This window comes from Chrysemys picta, chromosome 24 (genome assembly GCF_011386835.1).
Source record: "Chrysemys picta bellii isolate R12L10 chromosome 24, ASM1138683v2, whole genome shotgun sequence".
NCBI lineage: Eukaryota > Metazoa > Chordata > Testudines > Emydidae > Chrysemys > Chrysemys picta.
In genome coordinates, this window is record NC_088814.1 from 7105831 (window position 1) to 7127047 (window position 21217).

Genomic DNA, 21217 nt, shown 5'->3' on the forward strand with positions numbered 1-21217 from the left:
TCACCTTTGTGTGCCTCGGTTTCCCCACCTGATAAATGCTATTTACTTAATTTACTATTTCAAGTTCTTTGAGATGAGGGGTGTGAGATAACTCCTGAGTGAAGACAGTCACTGGCATTCCTATGCAGAACTGGAATGCTAACCTTATTTGGGGTTATGTTTTGGGCTGGGTATGTGGGAAGACTAATACAAAGCGAGGTTTAAAATAATGTAGCTCCACCTTTTCCATCCAGAAACCCCGTGTTGCAACACAAATATCTCAGGAACAGCATCCTGTCAAGCCATAAAGAAAAGCAGGGTGGCCGTGACACCTCTCCCCCTCCCAGCGGGAGAACCCATAGATTACAGAATCCTCAGCCCTGATCCCAATTCTGTCTCTGATATTTCCTCCAGGCCTTATTATTTTTCTTCCTGTCCATGGCGATCCACCCCTTCCTCAGTGTCCTCCCACGGACACTCTGAATTTTAACACCGCGCATTGGGAAACCAGACGTCGGTTGCAAAATCACCTGCATTCCAGAAGCCACATAAACAAGATTTTTACACTGATGTCACACTCTCTTGTGACAGCAGGTGCTCCGTCCTCTTCCTCAAGCCTCGCCCAGCCCTCCCCCTCCCCCCCGTTCATTTAACAATCCTAGGTTCTGTGCTTTACCTCCTGAGCTGTAACAGCCAAGGGTGCACCCCACAATGAGGAGTGGCAAAGGCCACCTGCACCGCTGGGGCAGCCCCCAGCAGCTGCCTTCACTTAGACCAGGTCCTCCACAGCTGCCTCAGGGCTGCTCTACCCAGAATGGCTGCAGCATTGAGTACTCGGCCTTCGCACACCCCCTAAGCTAGGGGGCTGCAAGGAAGGACAGCTCAGGGCTGGCCCTACACCCCTGCACTGGGAGAATTCTCCCCCAGGCTATTGAGGTCCCTGTATGCCACTAGAGTGGCTTATGAGGGTCGGAGTCTGACCTCCTCGATCCTTGGGGCTCCATATGGACCAGTTTGTATCACACCAGTGCAAAATGGGGCTTACACAGCTGCATCCCATCTGCACTGGGGGCTCACTTCAGTGCAGCTCCTGGGCCCGGGTCACTTTTGCTGATGGGGAGCCAGTCTCCTTTCTCTGCCTCTTTTACTGCGGGTGTCTCTCGCTGGGCGATCTGGGCAGCATGAATCCAGTAGCGTAGGGAGCTGCGTTGACACGTCCCGGTTCCGTCCTCCAAGGCTCCCGTGGGTCAGACTGGAGCTACGTTCTCTGAAGTCAAAGGTCCACGTGATACCTGCTGAGCTGCCTACTAGATTCACACACACACCCCCTCACGCAAAGCCAAGAATCCCTCCCAGGTCATAGCTTTGCTCCCATCCAAATGGGAAGGTTTCTGTCTGATGTGTTTTCGAGCTGCTTTCACAATAGAATATCAGGGTTGGAAGGGACCTCAGGAGGTCATCTAGTCCAACCCCCTGCTCAAAGCAGGACCAATCCCCAGACAGATTTTTGCCCCAGATCCCTAAATGGCCCCCTCAAGGATTGAACTCACAACCCAGGGTTTAGCAGGCCAATGCACAAACCACTGAGCTATTCCTCCAGCTACCTGCTCCCCCAGCCCTACTTTCCGAGTGTATGACGGGGGGCAGAGAGCAAATGCCGAGGAGGATGATTTTAATTCCCGCTTCTCACCCTCCAAGAAAGGACGTATCTCAGAGTACTAGTGGGAAAACCCAGGGTACCTGAGAGACTGGACAGAGTGCATGTCCATTGCCCACAGACTGGACTCTCTGTATTGGAGGAAGGATGATGTAGCGGTTAAAGCATAGGCCTGGGTGACAGGAGACAGGATTTCTCTATTCCTGCCTCTGTCCCTAAAGGCTCTATCTGCAAAGAAGGAGGAGGCAGCGTTTTAGGTTGCTAGTTCTTTGGGGCAAGGACTGTCTTTCTGCTCTGTGTTTGTACAGTGCCTAGCACCTTGGGGACCTGGCCCAGAACTAGGAGCTACCGCCCTACAATAAATAATCAGAGGGCTGGAGAGGTTTATTGCCTGAAGGCAAAGTTGGCAGGTCCCCTGCAGTGCTGTGTTTCTTTCACGCTCTTAAAAACACTAATGAGGGCCCACTTCCCGAGTAGTTCATTGGGAATAACAATCAAGTGCATCAGACCCCAAGGAGCCAGAAAGGACCAGGAAAGTCAACAGGTCCCCGTCCCCCTTGCTGCAGTCCGGCTGGGCCCCCGCCAGCAGACCCCCAGTGCTGCAGTTTGCCCAGACAGACGTTGCCCCTCCCGATTACTCATGGGGATGATGTGGTGGGGGAAGGAGGGCGATGGAAAATTCGAGTTAGTGGAAACTGGGCACTCGCCTCCTGCCCTGTCTTCACTTCGTCACATTCGGAGCTGATCTTACGCAGATGGCCAAGATCGCCTACGCATGTCCAAGGCTCAGTAATATGGGCAGTAACCCCAGCGTGTGTTCATGGGGGGCTGGTGGCAGAGCATGGCTTTGGGTGTGCACTCAGAGAGCGGCTGGCTTCAAATGCAAACACTAGATCCGTGGGCAGCTCGGACAGCACTCCGCCGCCTGCTGTGAAGCCACTTCCATGAAAGAGAACGTGTGTACACGCCCTGACATGTACCCAGGCACGGCCGTCGAGAGACATTTGGGGGCCCAGTATGTCATATTCACTGGGGCCCAACTCCTTCCTGTTTCACTTACAGATGTTTTAGGGGAGCCCTGGAACAATTTTTCCCTTGCCCTCTCCTTTCGTCCAACCAGCACACGCACACAGCCAGGCTCACTCAAACACACGCAGACGCAGGCACGCACAAAGCGATGGACGAAGACACTCCTACAAATGCACATCCCCGGGCACACAGGACGACAGCCATCCTATCCAAATGCACTTGTGCACACACGCCTGCCCTCACCGTGACAGACCCAGACCTGCATCCACATGCGACACACATGGAGACGGTAGAGGATCAGGTGAAGGACAACGTGGAGAAACGTGCCAGCAGCTGTCCCTAAGTGGGTCGTTCCCGCTTGTATTCGCCAATGCCTTAAGGCCTCTTTGTGTTCCAGGGCCTTACAGGTTCTCCCTTTTCTGAGGAACGGTCCTGCCACATGGAAGCTCTCTGCTTTCCCAGCAGTCTTGCTACCTCCAAGGGTTCAAAAATCATGCTTGTTGGATTTTTTAAATGTAGGTTCTTTGCATTTCCCTTCTTATTTCTGAGCCGTTAGGAGACATGTGGCCACATTTTCAAACTTTTCTCTGCCACCCCAAGGGCTAGAAACTTACTGGCTTGTTTCTTTAAAGGAAAGCTGAGATGCTCAGATAATCACATGACTCCAGGAGCTGGGGCTGTAAAGAAAACAGTGACTATTGCAAGACTCTTGATAAATGGCAAGCGGTGGCAACACTGTGGACAGGAGACGAGCTCTGCATTGGTTCCTGTTGCAGCCCCTGGCATAAAGGGCACGCTCGGGCTGGGGGGCTCATAGTGCTTTATAGCAGCTTTGCCTGACGACACTAGGGATTTACCAGCAATGGCTGAAAGCGGAGCAAATTCCCGGTGTAGCCAAGGCCTGAATTAGTCTAACATCCCTGTTCAGAGTGAGTCTACTCCCATTTACGCTAGTTCAGATTTCCATGCCTAGTCAATGAACTCTCCCTGGCTGGAGCTCCGTATTGGATGAGTTTCCACTTTCATAGCGGGATCCGTAGCGTTTGCGAACAAACGAAGCCTTGATTTTAGAGGCAGCGCCATCTAGTGGTCAGGACACTGGTTTTGGATTTGGGAGTTCCTTGTTCTGCCATTGACTTCCTATGTGACCTTCGCAAGCCACTTAATCTCTCCGTTCCTCGTCTATTCTGTACAATGGGGATAATAGCAGCGCCTCGCCTTACAGGGGCGTTGTGAGCATATAAAACATTTTAAAAGAGTGTAAGGCTCTCATATACTGTAGGGATTGGGCCACGTAAGTACCACAGAAAGAGAAATTTGCAGATATTTGTGACACTATTAATTCTGAGTAGAACTGGCCTGAAAATCGGACTGGATTATTATAGTGTTTTGATTTCCCGGGGATCAAAATGAGCCCCTTTTCCATGTTTATGCGATTTTTAATGGAAAATTTTGTTTATGAAACTTTTTTTAACCATAAACTAGAATTTCTTACTTGTTGGTTTTTGATCAATGAAGAACTTTTGATCAACATGTTGACTGACAATGCATCAGAAAAGGGAAAATCTGGGGAACGTCGACAATTTTGGGCAAAAGGTTTATTTTATTTATTTGTAAGAAAGGCCGTTTTTTCAGGGAAAAATCACCCCGTGGAAAACTTCTTCCAGCGCTAATGCTGACTTCAGTTTGCGTCGAGAAACCTCAGCCTTCTTGCAGGCAGCAGAGCACGTGGATGGAGCTGAACATCCAGATGGGAGCCCAGCTGTTTTACCTTTGACTCACTTCTTCACTCCATCCTCCTGGGATTTTGGTCAACAGACTCTGCGAGGTGAGCTGGTTTCTCTCCTCGCTGAATGTCTTGCTCTTCTCCTCCCAGCGTGTCAGACGGGCTCAAGTGAGTGTCTGGTGCTTTTTGACACTCGGCCTCTGAGTTCATGGAAAGTATTTGGCAGCAGGGTAGGCAAATACAAGGAGATATAAAGCCTGCCGAGCTGTAAGAAAACGTAGCTGTCGTGTGGTGTTTTCCAGGAAGAACTGGATATAAAGCCAACTCCAGGAGCTGGGATGATATTTTGGTTACTCCTGTTGTGATAATGAGGTCTACAAATTTACCCTACTTGTGAGCTCAACTTTGGAAAGTGAGTGATCGTTCATGAAGTGTCACCATTGCCTGTCCCAGCAAATGGTGATGGGAAGAGATGCAAACAGGATCAGACTGAATTAGTCCAAACAGAAAGGCCTCCTGGCATAATACAAGGACCGTGCCTGGTAAACGAGAGAAGTGTGAGACCGGAAATCAATGAACCAAAATTGGTGTGCCGGAAATTAGACTTGATTGGTGGACAAAATTATGAGGGGATGGGCTGTTCTGCCCAGTGCTCCCTTCTGGGGGGTCCTTTAAAAAACCTCGTGGGAGGGGAGCCAGAGGGATGAGGTTAGCACAACGCTGGCTGACTGAAAGATGGCCGCCATCCCCATAATCTTCTAGGTCCCTGGATCTTCTTTGTCCTAATCCTGAGAGACATTCTGACCAGACTGGGTGTGAGAGAGGGGCCCAGATGACATCGACACCATCACCTGGGATGTGAGACTTCATTCCCACCCTGCCTCCAAATGCGGCCTTTTCATTCCCTGCCTTATTCCATCTCTAGCCTATCCCTCTCCTTTGTCCTTCTGTTCAATAAGACTCACTGGCTTAGCCGGCCAAGGCTACATATTTTGCAACACTGCCTTCGTCCTGTGACCGGAAAGGCAGCTAAATGCAATGCTTTAAACAGCCCAATGTCGGCACAAGTTTGCCAGGTCTTGGAGCAGCTGATCAGACTGTTTGCTGGGCCTGTGTGTTTCCAGCAGCCAGGCTGCAAGTGAGAGTCAACACCAGAGACCGAAGCTGCATTTTCCATCTTTGCTGTGCTTTTCTTTCCCCTGCTGTGTGCGTTTGTCTTTCAATTTTTAGAAGACGGGATCAGACTTTAACAACAACAGCAACGACGAGAATTCACAGGGACTGGAGCTAAGTGCTCTTTCTCCTAAAAGGACAGTTATTACCATCTTAAATGCCATTGAAGAGGTGACAACCAAGGGGTGAAGGGTGGGCTTCTAAAGACTCTCGGTGATGGGAACAAGGGAGGCTGTTAAAATGAAACTGGTACTTAAAACTTTATATTTCAAATGCTTTAACTGGTGTTGTTTGTTTTCTGTATTTTTAATAGAAAGTGAAAAGGATTTTTAATGGTGTGTTTGCCGCGGGACATAACATAAGAACGGCCATACTGAGTAAGACCAAAGGTCCATTTAGCCCAGTGTCCTGTCTTCCGACAGTGGCCAATGCCAGGTGCCCCAGAGGGAATGAACAGAACAGATCATCATCAAGTGATCCATCCCCTGTCACCCATTCCTAGCTTCTGGCAAAGAGAGGCTAGGGACACCATCCCTGCCCACCCTGGCTAATAGCCATTGAGGGACCTATCCTCCATGAACTTATCTAATTCTTTTTTGAACCCTGTTATAGTCTTGGCCTTCACAGCATCCTCTAAACATCCTTGACTAAGCCAGCTGAAGTCTCTGCCTGCCGAACCTGTTTAATGTTGGACAGTGAAAGGGTCAGTTTAACACCTTGGGCTCCCCTTATTCATCTCAATTAATATAATAGCCCTCGCTTCCCCCAACACACACGCAGGTACCTCTCCAGAGCCTCCTCAGATGATACGCTCCTGCGCCTGTTTGCCATATTTATATTGTGCTCCGTCTTTTAAGGAATAGATCCAGGCACGAGACCACATCCGGCACCGGGTAGAGACCTAATCCACGGCTTTGTCCCAGCACTAAGTGGCTGCTCCGCACTCCACCTCCTCCCCGCTCTGTTCCATTAACCCTCAGTGGCTTAAAAGGTGCTTTGCATGTTTTGGTAACTGATGATAAAGGCTGGAAAACACTGGAGATGACCTTGCGCCTTTCATTGACGGGGCACTAAGGAGAAAATGGTGGGTGATTCCCTGGCCTCAGAAGGGCCCCAGACTCTACAGCTGAAGGAACGGTGGGGCAAACACACTTCTGTGAATGTACATTTCAATTCAAGACGGGCTGTCTTTCTAAAAGATTTGCTCTAGTTCAAACAAGAAATATTTGGGGGCAGGTCTCTGGCCAGTGTTCTGCAGGAGGCAGACGAGATGATCACAATGGTCCCTTGTGGCCTTGGAATCGATGATTTCCAAAAGAAGCTTCTATTCTCTCTCGGTACCTCCATGCCACCCCCCATCTCCATGGTATGTGAGGATCTCACACGCATGGAGGAATTTACCCACATCACAGCCTCTCCAAGTTGCACAGCAAGGGCAAATCAGGCCCAAGAAATTGCATGTCCTTCAGTTCATTCCTGTTGCTAATTAAAGGAACCCCGTCCATCCTGAATGCCTCCCCTCCCCAAAGAAAACAGTCATGAAATGTCACTTTCAGCCTAAACTTGTGAGGTGTTGATTTGGGCTGGTTGGAACTTTGATGGGGAGGAGGGGCGGAATTCTGACCAGAATGCCAATTTTTTTAAACAAAAATGACACAGAATTCCCCCCACATTTTCTTTTTTTTTTTACATTTTTCCTGGAAGAACAAAATACTTTTGGGCCCGGCTCTAGCACTGAGAGCCCTCCAGTCTCATGGAGCCAGATTCTCAGCTGGTGCGAAGTGGGGAAGCTCAGATGAAGTCACTTGAGTTATGGTGACTTACGCCTGCTAGGGGATCTGGCACACTGACTCCAATGGAGCCATGCCAATCTGCGCCACCTGAGGCTCTGGCCCGTTGACTCTAGTGGGAGTTGAGGTCACTCATCATGGTGCAGGATCAGACATTTACATGGGGAAAGAAGAAGATGCTGAAGGTCTGTTCCTGGGAGCTGTGCTAGTGTGGAGAAAACTTGCGCACTTCAAGAGCACAACTCAGTCTTCCATGTTAACATGAAGGCGTGTTTTCATTTGTCATGGAAACCAGAAGGCTGTATCTCATTGCAAGTAAGAAGTTTAATGATATTGCTTTCCTACTTATTTTCCTCCCCATCACTGAGTTTAGCATCCTCCCTTGGGGAGCACAGGCAGAGATGTCCTGATGACCCCATGGGGCTGGAGGGGCATAGAAAGTCACCTGTAATAACAGTTGCTGGCCATGGAAAGATGTCCATTTTCACTGCTGTTATATCCTCACAATGACCGTCCATACTGCAGTTGGGGGGCAGAGGGAAGTAATGGCATAACTGGACCCACAACTCTTGCAACAATCTGGGTTTTCTTTGTATGGTTCCTCTTCAAATGCTCACACCTGCTTAACGTAAAGAAGCTGATAAGATCTCAGCTCATGATGGTCTGGCAGCTGGACTCAACAGGACTACCAGCTGGCTGGTAAGACTGTGTTGCTAGCAGGAGGGACTTCTATGCAAACCAGCCAGACAAATACTGCTTCACCACAAGTGGCTTGGAAAACACGCCGATTGACAAGCTGGGATTTTCCAAGCAGATGACGAGACAAAGGATCAGCGTTCACTTTAGAAAATCTGTCAGTTGATATTGAAAGCAAAGTTACTCCCACTGCTTCCCCGCTCCCCAGACCTGTGTGACCAGAAGGAGGTGAAACGTGAATGGATGGCCGATACAAGAGATGTCTTCCAGCCATTGTATTGAGTTGGATTGGGTTACATGGCTCAGGAGTTGAAAGTTCCACTGCAGGTCACAGGTGGATTAAAGAATTCCAGTCCCCATTCAAGGCCTGGTGAACCAGAGCTAATGAGGAAGCCGTGGGCTGTTGTGGGGGTGGAGAGAAAGTGGCAGGAGAGATGGGTGTCTTCTGCAGGTGGCTTTTCCATTCAAATAGGTGGATCCTAACCAGCTGTTCCCCTGGGTTGCTGGCATCCAGCAGGCAGTGAGCAAAAAGGGTGATTTGCTGTCGAACCCAGCAGCATTGTATTTTTCTTAGCAGGAGTGGCTGGGGAAAGCCCTGGATGAAGATGCAAATTTTGAGCTACCGCCACATTGGCATCTGGCAGCAGAAATTGATGCAGGCGCTTCAGACGTCACCTTGACAGTTAGGACAATTTCAGTGGAAGGAAAAATATTGCCAGGTACCGCTGAATTTCTGAGCTAACTCTCAGGGAGGCAGTGTGTATGGGGGGGAATCACAATGCAAAGGCCGGTGGCGGGATCCGTCACATGGAATGGGAGTGAGCTTTTCTTCTTGAGGAGGAGGTTTGGGACGCAGGGAAGGTGAGAAAATTGAGTTAAAGAGGGGAGACGCGGACCTAGTAGACAGAAGGGACTGGCGCATGGAGAGAAAACCAGCAAGTGGCTGGGGAAGACCGACTCTGTAGGAGAGCGGGGTGGGATTTAGGGCTTGCTGAGAGGTGGCCGTCAGATGTTAGGGTGATGGGCCTTAAGTGGCTTCAATATGGACAGAGTCCTGGGGACATACAGCGTGAAAGAGGAGCAGAACTCAGTAAAGAGGAAAGGACCCGACTCTTCTCATACCCACAGCAGCTTCCATAGGTTCTTCCTGGTATCCGCCAGCAGAGGGTATAATCTTGGTGGGCTTATGTTTCCCCCTCATGGGGGGTGGTTTGATTTTGCGGTGGGGGTGGGGGTGGGCTAGGCAGAGGTTAAGAGAGTCTCTTTGGAGTTCTCCTTCTGAAGCAGGTGGGATTTGGAGGAGGGGAATTGATCCCTTTTGGGGTCCCCTTGCGGATGGTTTGAGCTGGAGCAAGAAGGGTTTCTCCCAGCTGTCCCTCTGGGGTGGTTGGAGTTGGGGGTCAGGCTGTGTTTCCCAGGTCCCCCATGGATTGGCCTCTCCGGGGGTGGTTCCACGGCAGGGGGATGAGGGGAAATGGTCACTCGAGGCCTCCCAGAATCTCTTCCGCTAGGAGGAGTTTGCACCAGGCATCTAGGCCACCTCTTGTCCCTCCCAGCAGGTCCCACCACTGCAGAGGTGAAGGTGGGTTCCTGCATGCTCTACTGGGGCAGTAGCAGGCTGCTAAGGGCCAGATCATCAAAGGTATTTAGGCACCTAATTCCCATTGATCTGGGCCTAAGGTAATAAATTTGGTGTTCACCTTGCTGAAAAATAACCCCAGGCTTGTTTGCAGCGATCGGACCTAGAATCACCCGTTTGCTTAAAGCCTTTGAGGACCAGAGCCGCTGTGCCCCAGGAGACCAATCCTGTGAGACGCTGAGGGCTCTTCTCCCCATCGGGATCTGGCCCAGGAACAACAGCCCAGGAGAGATGGCTGCTGGAGCAATGACTTCATAGCCCTTGAGCCCTTTACGCTGTCGCCAGCATGAGGAGCAAAGCGCCACCTTCGCTTCGGCGTGTGAGCTGTCATCAACCCACCGGCCCTTCCAGCTGGGGCTGGAGACGCCTAGGCTGTACGGCCCAGCTGATCGCTGAGCAGAGAGCTGGTTAGTAAAGCCGTAGATCTGAAATATGGTCATAGTCTGTCCGCCCTGCTTGCTAAGAGACTCCGAGGCGCCTCTTAATTGTACTTTAATTATACATCTACCATCACCCTTTTTTTTCCCCCTGAAGCTCAGGCTTCCCCAGATATGTAAATACAGAACTCAGGCTGCGGGGAGCCCAGCATCGTCAGCGCCAGTTAATGACCTCCTACAAACATGCTGGCAGGCAGCTGGTTATGGGGGGGGAGAGGGAGATTTTTTTGTTGGGGCAAGGCCATGGCTGGATGACACCACCACCGGCTGATTTTGCCCCAACTGAGCGCGGTGTCTGTCACTTTGCCCCGGCAGCAGGGCGTGGCTTTAGTTCTAGCTTCATTGGAAAGTGCAGCTGACTAGGAGGGCCGGCTCTGAACTCCGACGGGAATTCAGTCTCCGTGCTCACGAAGGGGATGGCTACAAGATAACTTAATAAAGCCCTGGCAGCACATCTGAGTCCAGCGCTACAGACTCCGGCTCCCGGGGCGCCCGCTTCGGTGCTTCAAGGAGCCGTGCAGACGTTCCTGTTCGACGTAGAGCTCAAGTTGTGAGACCCAGCGAGAGGGCTGGGACTCAGAGCCTGAGTGGGAAAGTCTACTCTGCTCTTTTGAGCACTGTAGCACAAGCCTGGGTCTCTAGACCCAGGCTCTGAGACTTGCTGGCCTGTTCTTGCAGGGTAGATGTCCACTAAGTGCCCGGGGGCCCATGCTGCTGTTATCATAGCAGGTATAGGCCCCATTCGAGAGATCAGAGTGCCGTACGTCTAGGGGCTGTGAATGCACGTAGTCAGAGACAGCTCCTGCCACAAAGAGCTGGCAGTCTAAACAGACGGGAGAAACAGAAGTCTGGTGACTTGTCCCAGTGCACACAGCCGAGCCTGTTCTAGAATCCCAGGCTAATGCCCTGCCCATGGGAGTATATTTCTGCTAATGCACCTTCTTCCTTCCCCACGAGACCATCATCTCTTGGGGAAATTCAGTCTCTAGGCTTGTTCTGTAGGATGGTTGCGCATCAGATCTACTAACTCCTGTTCATGGAAGCCAGACATAGTGCTCGCCCGTTTGTTTATTCAGCCCTCTTCCCTAGGACTGCTGTGTGGGGTTCCCAGGTGGGAACTGTGCCGTAGGGATGGGGCTAGCCGCTATTTCAGATGCTACTGGATTTGAACCAGGGAAGGATGTGAAGGGCTGCAGCTCAGCCTAGCAAGTGTCTGTTCTCTCGCCCTTTCCTGACCAAACACATCTCGGTGTCTGTCCTATAACTTCCATGGAGCAATAGGGTCACTTTTTAAAAATACCTTTATTGCTTTCACTGTCCAGTAAGGCATTTAGCCAGGGCTGTTGGCGATTTGACAGTCTGTGAACCCCAGAGGGACCTATTCTGAATTCAGATCATTGGCCTAATTCTGCACTTACACTACCACGGTCTCCACTGAATGTGTAAACCAGTACATGTTTGGCTTGAGCTGTCGTGAACCAGAGTCTACAATGGACCCCAATTCTGCTTTCGGATCCACTGCCCCATCTCCTCCTGGGCAAGATGCCCTCGTGCGGGCAAAGGTCACGTTGATTTCAACAAGAGTTTTGCTTGAGTCAGGACTGCAGGATTTGGTCCTAGAGGCTTAAGTAGGTTCATTTTAAAGAGGGATTGTGACATCAGCACAAACAGGGAGATGGGGGCGGGGGAGGAGAAGTGACACCAAAAAGCAGCTTGCTTTTCCACTGATTGTTTGTCTGCTGCTGCTAATTAGTGAAGATTTGGGCAATCGATTGAAAGTTTTTATCCTTTCTATTTCCTAACCCATATTTTCCTGCTTGGACCATGGTAATGATGTCACAGTTCTGTATTTGTGACATCGCAGGGGTCACTGTGTGATGTCACATTTCCAACATTTATAATGTCACCAGAGGCAGAGGCCATAAGAGGAAATCTTGGCTTTAAAACACCAGTAGGACGTGTAGGGTAAAGGCCTCAATCAGTGGTGTTAATTCCACACTTCTGTTGCTTGTCTTGTGAGTAAATGGAAGATTGTGGGGAGGGGGGATTTTTCAAAAGTACTTGTCATTGGCCTAACTTTGCTTCCGCTGAAATTTGCCGGTGACATCAACCACGGCAGAATCAGACCGACATTGAGTTCTTTTGAAAATACCGTCTTTTAATCTCCGGGGTTGTTAACACAGCACCTGAAATAAAATGGATCTGATCCCAAAACCTTCCACCTGTCCCTCTAACACTTCTTTCCGGGCTGAAGGAAAGGAGTGAAGGTTCTCTCAGTCATTCCTGCTCACGCACAGGCAATGCATCTTCTCTGGCATTATGTGCCTGTGAATTAATCTCTAGGACTGGTCAAAAAATGCCCGTTATTTTTCACAAGAAATTTCAATCTTTTTTTCTTTTTCTCCCCTCCCCGCCCCAAATCAAAATAATTCCTGCAAAAAAAATTTTCAGTCTCTCTCTCTCTCTCTCACACACACACTACAAGATAGTTGGTTTTTGGTGAAATCTTTGGTTTATTGATAAATATTGAAAAACGTTGACTAAAATGAAATTTTTCTGCTGAAATTGATTGAAAAGATGTTGTTCATCCCCCCCAAAAAGTTTTGATGAGAAAATGTTGCGCTCTCCACCTACTGCTGTATCTTTGCTATTGGGCTACTTTGTCTTTATGACTAGCCACCGCTGGCTAAGCAGAAAGGCTCTCCCAAAGCCAGGAGCCAGTACTTAGCCTCAGTCAATCTAACACATGGCGTTTGCTAAATGCACTTTCTGATGGAATACAATTCAGGAGGGGGGATTAAATCGCTTGTCTATTTTCAGCAGAAAGAGTAGGTGTGTGTGTGTGTGAGGGGGAGGTTATCCCCCCCCCCCTTTCCCAAGGATTCCACTTTGCCAATTAGTGTGAACTCTGCAGTTCTCCCGTCACTCATTCCTCCAGAGCCCGGGCAACAAAGCAATTTTCTGTCATCAGCAGGCAAAGTGTTCAGAAATGAGGACTGAATGTGCTGTCAGCCGCGAGCCTGAGCCCTTCCTGTCGGCTCTTTAAATGCTCGGCAAATTCTTTCCCAAGCCTGCAAGCCCTGACACATCCAGCGGTGCTAGTCTGGGCAGTACAGATAAAAATGCACTGAAGAGCCCCAGCAGGAGTTCTGGGATGTGTTAAGCTAATTTATTCATATCCCCCCCTGCTTGGGTCCTCCTCGCAACTCATCCCAGCAGCAGAGCCAGCTGTCAGGAGGCTTGGCACTGCAGATGTGCCCCTCCTGGTGCGCTGTTCGGAAATATGCTTGGAATGGGCCATCGGGCCTCTGCTGGAGAATTGCAACCACTCTACTCTTCCCCTGTTGAGTGGGAAGAGGGGTCCCAGTTAGAGAGGAGCGGGTTTCAGGGGGAGGAAGGCGGGAAAGGGTTTCCTGTTACGGGACCACTGAGGAAGGCCAAATCTAGTGGGACATCCGCGCTTTGCCGCTCTCCGGGGAATGGCTAGATCCTGCTGTTGGTTTACCCCAGTGTAAATCTGGATAGACACCAGTGAAAATGAAAGCGGACTCCAGCCCTTTCTCCTTTTTCCGGCACCGCTCTCCATAAGCCTGGATTCTCCGCTCTCCTGCACCACGCGTTGTCATTCGCACCGATGCAAACCAGACCAAAACGTTACCCAATCACGCTGGCCCCTCGTTCACATTCGCTGCGTGCTAGTGTACATGAGTGCGCCGGGTGCACGCTGACCGTGAATTTGGCCCAGAGTCTCTAAGGGCCGGTTCATCCCTGCGCTAGCATCGGCCCAGCAATGGAGGGGAGGGCCAGTTCTGTGGTGATTTGCAGGGATGAGCCCCAAACCACCGACATAGAGTAACCCTAACCCCCAGGGCTCCTTTGGAGGTACTGATAGCGCTGCGCTGGGGAAGGGTTTCAACACTGGGGTTATGCCAGTTCAGCAGCCCCTTGGTACCGATCTAGCCGAGACAAAGGCACCCATCAGAATCGTCAGTAAACGAGGATCAGTATTACATGATATGATAGGCTGGGAAACTGAGAGGCAAAGCCCAGTGAGCCTGGAACAGAGACTGGAACCAGGGCTGAAAGTAACTTAAAGGATTTACCGGTATGCTAGAGTCCTGGGCGGGGGCGAGGCCTCAACCGGAAGAGGCGGGGCCTTTCAAGATTTAAAGGCCCTGGGGCTCCGGCTGTGGCTGGGAGCCCCAGGGCCTTTAAATCACCCCGGAGTACCAGCTGCAGAGGCGTCTGGGAGCCCCGGGGCTCGGGGGAATTAAAGGGCCCGGGGCTCCGGCCGCCGCGGAGTCCGAGCCCGGCTGCCGGAGCTCCGGCGGCGCTCTAAAGGGCCTGGGGCTCCCCGCAGCGGCCGGAGCCCTGGGTCCTTTAAATCACCACCGCGGAAGCTGGTCTGGTCCGGCACGGCATACTGGCTCTTGCCGGTACGCCGTACTGGACCGGACCGGACCGGTTTACCTTCACCTCTGACTGGAACAGACCTTAGGCATATGTCTACACTGCCTCTAGGCACTTGAGCTTAGGCCCACTCAACCCCCTAGCTAGTGGCTGGAACATCCACACCGCTCTCTTTAGCCTGCTAGCTGCAGTGTAGACCTGCCGGCTAGTCCTGGGCCTCGACCACAAGCCAAAGCTCCCAACTCACCCCAGGGCACTCTCTCAGGTACACCTGATACACTGCCCATTGTTCATGGTGAAGACAGAGAAGAGAAAAGTTCTTAGGAGGTTGTTCCTTCCAATGGAGGTGGATAGCTGGATAGCACCTCATCCTCCTTGGATTCAGGTCTACACTTAAAATGTAGGTCAACGTAGCTACAGCACTCAGGGATGTGAGAAATCCACACCCCGGTAGCTATGCTGACCTAACCCTCAGTGTGGACACAGCTAGGTCGATGGAAAAATGCAAACCAAAAAAAAAAAGAGAGAGAGAGAGAAACAATTGTGTTGGCTCAAACAAAACATTTCATTTCATTTTTGAGGGCTTTGTTCCTTTACTAAAATTAAAATTCAGAACCAAAAGTTGTTTCAAATTGAAAACCCTAAATGTGTAGTTGTGAAAATGTCAATACAAAATGTTCCCTTTTTTCTAATTTTTTTTTTTTTTTGGGGCGGTGGGTTGTTTTGTGGGGGGGTTTCCGACGGAAACAATTTAGCAAAATGGACATGGATTCGTGACATGGTTTGGTCAACCCGAACGTGCATTTTTGGGTCCAAAAAAAGAGGTATTGTCTGAAAAATTGTGACCTGCGCTAGTGCTGAGGTCTTTAGAAAATCTGATCGGTATTTAGAAGTATAAAAGGAAGTTGAGCTCTCTGGAAAATCTGGCCCCAACTGAGCGGGCTGAGCCTTTGGAAATCTGGCCCTGAGCTCTCTGGAAAATTTGGGCCCATATGCTAAGCAGTCTCTGGATCTAGATGGTCCTGTGATTGTCATACACACAAATCTCCCTTTGTCCTCAGTGCCATCCTGTGCTAGGTTCTAGGGGATAATTAACCAGTAATCTGTGAGCGCCAGGGAAATATTACACAAATATCTCCCTGTTGCTAACATTGGTTCATCTCCACCAGTGTTAGCAACACTGGGAACCCTTTAATAGACAGCCCATCCGCTGCTGGCATTTGAAACACCTGTAGACTGACCCTAAATCATAGACGTCAATGGGAGCTTTGCGGCTTATTTCAATGGGGACAGGCTCAAGCCTGATCTCATGTAACTCTGCTCAGAGTGGGTCTGATCAATAAGGGGACAGATTTTCAAATGTCCAGTTCAGCTATTAGTTCTATAGGTAGTAGATCTAAGGCTTCACATGAAACCCGCTGTTAAGCTCCTGTTCAGGACACCATGGGACTTAAATACATAGTTCTTCTTCGAGTGCTTGCTCATATCCATTCCATTAGGTGTGTGCGCGCCGCGTGCACGATCGTCGGAAGATTTTTACCCTAGCAACCCGGCGGGTCGGCTGTGGAGCCCCCTAGAGTGGCGCCTTCATGGCGCTGAATATATACCCCAGCCGACCCGGCGCCCCCTCAGTTCCTTCTTACCGCCCCTGACGGTCGTTGGAACTGTGGAGCGCTGCTTAGCTGTTCTCCACTCTCCCTAGCTTAGTTCGTTATTCGCAGTTATAGTTATAGTTATAGTCCTAGTGTTTATAGTTAAATAGTTCAATAGTTTTAAGAGTTGTCTAGTTGTTATAATAGTTCAGGGGATTAAGGGGGTCGTCTCCCCCTTTCTCCCCCGGCCGCGGGGCCGGGCTCATGCCCAAAGCTCCCGGCTTCAAGCTGTGCGCCTCCTGCGCTAAGCCTATGCCCACGAGCGACCCGCACGATTCCTGTCTGAAGTGCCTGGGAGAGTCCCATCAAACAGATAAGTGCAAGATCTGTAAGGCCTTCAGACCAAGGACCAAGAAGGAGCGGGACTTTCGGCTCCGGCAACTCCTGATGGAGGCGGCACTTAGTCCGGACGCTCCATCTACAAGTCAGGCCCCGGCACCTAGCGCCTCGGTGCGCAGTGCCCCGGCGGCACCGGCCATGACGACCACGCGAGTGGCGTCAGATGAGCCTTCCCGGCACCGGACCTCGTCGGCACCGAAAGCACAGCAAGTGCCTCGGCGCCGGTCATTATCCCCAGGGCATAAGAAAGCCCATAAGACGGGGACCTCCGTGCCGAAGACGCTGGCTCCCCCAGTGCCGGGGGTAGAGCCGCGTACGCCGGTGGAGCACCGGAAACAGGTGCCTCCAGCACCGTCGACTCCGGCGCCGAGGCCGTTGAGTCCGGTGCAGACGGCGTCTCCACCGAGGCAGGCGGTGATACAGTGCCTCCCGTCGACGCCAGAGACCTTCGCGGCGGCGAGAGACTTAATAGCTCTCACGGAGCCGGCACCGCCTCAACCACCGGCACCGACGGCACCGTTGACTCGCCCGGTCCAGTCGAGGGGGAAACCTGCCTTGATGCGCCCTCCATCACAAGGGCTGGAACCTCGGCACCGATCCAGGTCCCGAAGCAGGTCCCCACGCCGCTCGCAGTCCCGGCACCGAATATCGTCTCGGCACCGGTCGTACTCGCGGCCAAGATCTTCGCGGCGCCGCTCTACGTCTCGGCACCGCTATGATCGTCGGCACCGATCAACGTCGAGACGTAGTTCTCGGCACCGCTACGGTCGCCGCTCGACGTCGAGAGGCCGCTCCCGGTACCGGGCATACTCCAGGTCCTCGTCGAGGTCCAGATCCGACTCCCGGTACCGACGAGGTCATCGGCACCGGTCGCGGTCCCGGCACCGATCGCCGGCACCGCGTGGAGATAGATCATCTCCAGACCGGCACCGTGCGGCACCGCAGCCCACGGGAATCGTCTCGACACTCTCGGCACCGCCATGGCCATCGAGATCGGGGTCTCGCTCCTCGGAGGACCTCTCGAGATCGGCATACCCCCCTCAAGGGCAAGCCGAGGAACAGGGCTTGGGCCATTGGCAGAACATAACAGAGGACCATTCTCATGGCCCTTCTCACTGGTCGTTTTGGACCCCGTGGGCGTACCATCAGGCGCAAGGGGCTCCAGTTGCTTCGACCTCTCGCTCCGGTCACTCTGTTAGAAGGGCCCCGGAGTCCACCATCTCTCGGCCTCCGCCAGGGGGCATGGAGGCTTCCGTGTCCGCACCACCTGACGCCCTGGACTCAAGCGCAGGTGATGCTCCGGCCCAGGAGCAGGGAGCCCAGGACCCTCCCTTGGATCCTGTCCCACCGGAGGCATCTTCCTCTTCCTCTCCGGATGAGGCAGTGGCGGGCACATCGTGCACAGGTCCACCTCCAATAGATCTTCGGGCTCACCAAGATCTTCTGCGTCGGATGGCCCGTAATATGGACCTGCAGGCGGAGGAGATAGTGGAGGTGCACGACCCCATCGTGAATATCCTCGGAGCGGATGCCCCATCGAGGGTGGCGTTACCCCTGATCCGCACGATACAAGCCAATGTATCTACGATATGGCAGACTCCTGCCTCTATCCCACCCACAGCGAGAGGGGTGGAAAGGAAATACTTTGTTCCGTCTAAAGACTACGGGTACTTGTATACCCACCCCCAGCCGTGTTCACTGGTGGTGGCATCAGTGAACGCAAGGGAGCGCCACGGTCAGCAGGCCGCAGCGCCCAAATCGAAGGAGGCTAAGCGCCTCGATTTATTCGGCCGTAAAGTTTACTCAGCCGGAGGGTTGCAACTTAGAGCGGCTAATCAACAGGCGCTCTTGAGCCGCTATAGCTTTAACTCCTGGAACTCTATGGGGAAGTTCAAGGAGTTGGTTCCCCAAGAGTCCAGGGAGGAGTTTGGAGCCCTGGTGGAGGAGGGTAAGAAGGTGGCTCGGACCTCCTTACAGGCCTCCTTAGACATAGCGGACTCTGCTGCGAGAACCCTGGCCTCAGGTATCGCTATGCGGAGGATCTCCTGGCTCCAGGTTTCGGGTCTGCCTCAGGAACTGCAGCAAACCCTGCAGGATCTGCCCTTTGAAGGACAAGGGCTGTTTTCAGAAAAGACGGACTCTCGCCTGCAGAGCCTCAAGGACTCCAGGACGATCATGCGTTCCTTGGGGATGCATGTTGTGGGCCCTCAGCGCAGGCCATTTAGACCGCAGCCTCAGCGCTTCTACCCCCCCCCGCCTCGTCAGAGACAGGACTCGACCCGGAGGCGAGGGAGAGGTGGTAGAAGAAGGTGGACCGGCCCTCAACCTGGTCAGAACCAGGGGCCACCTAGACCACCTTCAGGCCCCAGGCAGAACTTTTGAAGGTGCGGTCGAGGACGGCGCCCCAGTCATCCCACAGGATCCAGCCCCATCCTTTCGGGATCGCCTTTCCCATTTCCACCGGACCTGGTCCCTTATAACTTCGGACCGTTGGGTCCTTCGCACGGTGGACAGGGGATATGCTATCCAGTTTTCTTCAATCCCCCCCTCCTCCCCCCCTTCCCCGTCCCTCTTCAGGGACCCTTCTCACGAGCAACTTCTTATACAGGAAGTTTCCACGCTCCTTGCTATGGGGGCCATAGAGGAGGTTCCAGTGGAGTTAAGGGGCAGGGGATTCTATTCCCGTTACTTCCTCATTCCCAAGTCCCAAGGAGGTCTGCGACCCATCTTGGACTTGCGCGGACTCAACAAATTCGTAGTAAAGTTGAAGTTCCGCATGGTCTCTTTGGGGGCCATTATCCCTTCCCTCGATCCTGGAGACTGGTTCGCCGCCCTCGACATGAAAGATGCATACTTTCACTTCCTGCGGTTCGTGGTAAGCAAGGTGCACTACCAATTTGCAGTCCTTCCCTTTGGCCTATCCTCGGCCCCAAGGGTGTTCACGAAATGTATGGCTGTCGTGGCAGCGTACCTTCGTCGGCAAGGGATACAGGTGTTCCCGTACCTAGACGACTGGCTGGTACGCGGTCGCACCAAAGAACAAGTTCGAGATCACGTCCACATAATAGTGCACACATTCAACAAGTTGGGTATCCTACTCAACAAGGACAAATCCACTCTAGAACCTACCCAGAGAATAGAATTCATCGGCGCGGTTCTAGACTCCAGACGTGCACAAGCCATCCTGCCAGACAATCGCTTTTGCACCATCACGAGCCTCATTCAAGGACTCAAGGCCTTCCCAACTACCACGGTGAGGTCGTGCCTCACCCTGCTGGGTCACATGGCTTCCTGCACGTACGTAACCAGGCATGCCAGACTTCGGCTTCGCCCACTCCAGACCTGGGTGTCATCAAGATACCGCCCACATCGGGACAGCCTGAACATGGTGGTCACGGTCCCGAACTCGGTCCTGACCTCCCTCACATGGTGGCTAGACCACAAGGTGGTTTCCGAGGGGATGCCGTTTCACGCCCCACAACCCTCTCTACACCTGGTCACAGACGCTTCATCCCTGGGTTGGGGCGCCCATCTCAACGAACACCATACCCAGGGCCTGTGGACTGCACCCCAGATAGCCCTGCACATCAATGTTCGGGAACTGATGGCGGTGCGCCTGGCGTGCCAGGCATTTCTCAATCTCCTACGTGGCCGCTGTGTGTTAGTTCTCATCGACAACACCACCGCCATGTTTTACATCAACAAGCAAGGAGGAGCACGTTCGTCAATGCTATGCCAAGAGGCCATTCGCCTGTGGGACTTCTGCATCGCCCACTCAATCCATCTCACGGCATCGTTCCTCCCTGGAGTCCAGAACACTCTGGCGGACCGACTCAGCAGGTCCTTTCAAACACACGAGTGGTCTATCCGTCCGGACATCATACATTCCGTTTTCCAGAAGTGGGGGTTTCCCCAGATAGACCTGTTTGCATCTCGAGACAACAGGAAGTGCCACGTGTTCTGCTCCCTGCAAGGTCGAGCTCCGGGCTCCCTCTCGGACGCGTTTCTCCTTCCCTGGAAGGACCACCTGTTTTATGCCTTCCCTCCGTTTCCTCTGGTCCACAAGGTACTGCTCAAATTGCGCAGAGACCAGGCACAGGTGATTCTGATCGCCCCAGCGTGGCCGAGACAACATTGGTACACCACGCTGTTGGAGCTCTCGGTTCAGACACCGATCCCGCTTCCATTATGCCCGGACCTCATCTCTCAGGACCACGGCCGCCTGCGTCACCCCGACCTGCAATCACTCCACCTCACGGCGTGGCTGCTCCATGGTTCACCCAGGCAGAGCAGCAGTGCTCGCACTCTGTCCAACAGATTCTGCTGAGCAGTAGGAAGCCCTCAACACGGACCACATACTTGGCCAAGTGGAAGCGGTTCTCCTGTTGGTGCGAACAACGAGCCACGTCCCCGTTGCAGGCACCTATTCCTCTCATTTTGGAATATCTCCTCTCCCTAAAACAGCAAGGGTTGGCGATATCTTCAATTAGAGTTCACCTGGCCGCTATATCGGCCTTTCACCCAGGGGAACTCGCATCCTCGGTATTCTCTAACCCGATGGTCGTTAGATTCCTCAAGGGCTTAGACCGGACGTACCCACAACAACGTCAGCCCGTTCAGACGTGGGACCTCAACCTGGTTCTCTCCAAGCTCACAGGTCCTCCATTCGAGCCACTGGCCACCTGTTCAC